Below are 529 nucleotides of genomic sequence, written 5' to 3'. Positions count from 1 at the left end.
CCACAGACAGGGCCCAAGCAGTCCAGAGGGAGAAGGGAACTCAGAGGCATCCCAGATCTCACCTTCCTTGCTGGAAATGATGGCCAGGCAGGCTGGGGAGGGCACGGCCTCCTGGTCCTGATGACTTATGCCCAGCAAGCCGCAGGGAGAAGGGATCTCAGAGCAGAATCCCAGATCTCACCTTCCTTGCTGGAGCTGATGGTGGGGCAGGCAGGGGAGGGTGCAGCCACCCATCCCACTGACTAGGCCTAGACATGCTGGAAGGAGAAGGGACCTCACAGTTGCGTCCCAGATTTCACCTTCCTTGCTGGAGCTGATGGCAGCACAGGCAGGGGAGGGCATGGACACCAGGGTCTGTGGACTGGGCCCAAGCAGGCCGGAGTGAGAAGGGATCTCTGAGCAGCGTCCCACTCACCTTCCTTACTGGAGCTGATGGCGGCACTGCAGATGAACGTTTTATGTACTCGTTCCCTCAGTGACGTGCGTTACTGGTGTCAAAAACATCAGAGTCATACATGTTTGTTTGTTT

General features: G+C 57.5%; 1 long non-coding RNA gene across 1 annotated transcript in view; it reads right to left on the bottom strand.

Annotated features, from left to right (window-relative positions):
- The window catches only part of LOC104850924, a 2,778-nt gene extending 2,255 nt beyond the window's left edge, over positions 1-523 (bottom strand). The window contains exons 1-2 of the long non-coding RNA XR_777097.3: positions 416-523; positions 63-257 (exon numbers count right to left, since the gene is read on the bottom strand). This is a non-coding gene — a long non-coding RNA (uncharacterized LOC104850924). The remainder of the gene's footprint in view (positions 1-62; positions 258-415) is intronic.
- Between the last annotated feature and the right edge of the window lie 6 nt (positions 524-529).

This window comes from Fukomys damarensis, unplaced genomic scaffold (assembly GCF_012274545.1).
Source record: "Fukomys damarensis isolate Sample0158 unplaced genomic scaffold, DMR_v1.0_HiC HiC_scaffold_25671, whole genome shotgun sequence".
NCBI classification, from domain to species: Eukaryota; Metazoa; Chordata; class Mammalia; order Rodentia; family Bathyergidae; genus Fukomys; species Fukomys damarensis.
The sequence above is the reverse complement of the archived record's forward strand: the minus strand, read 5'-3'. Positions and strand labels throughout refer to the sequence as shown.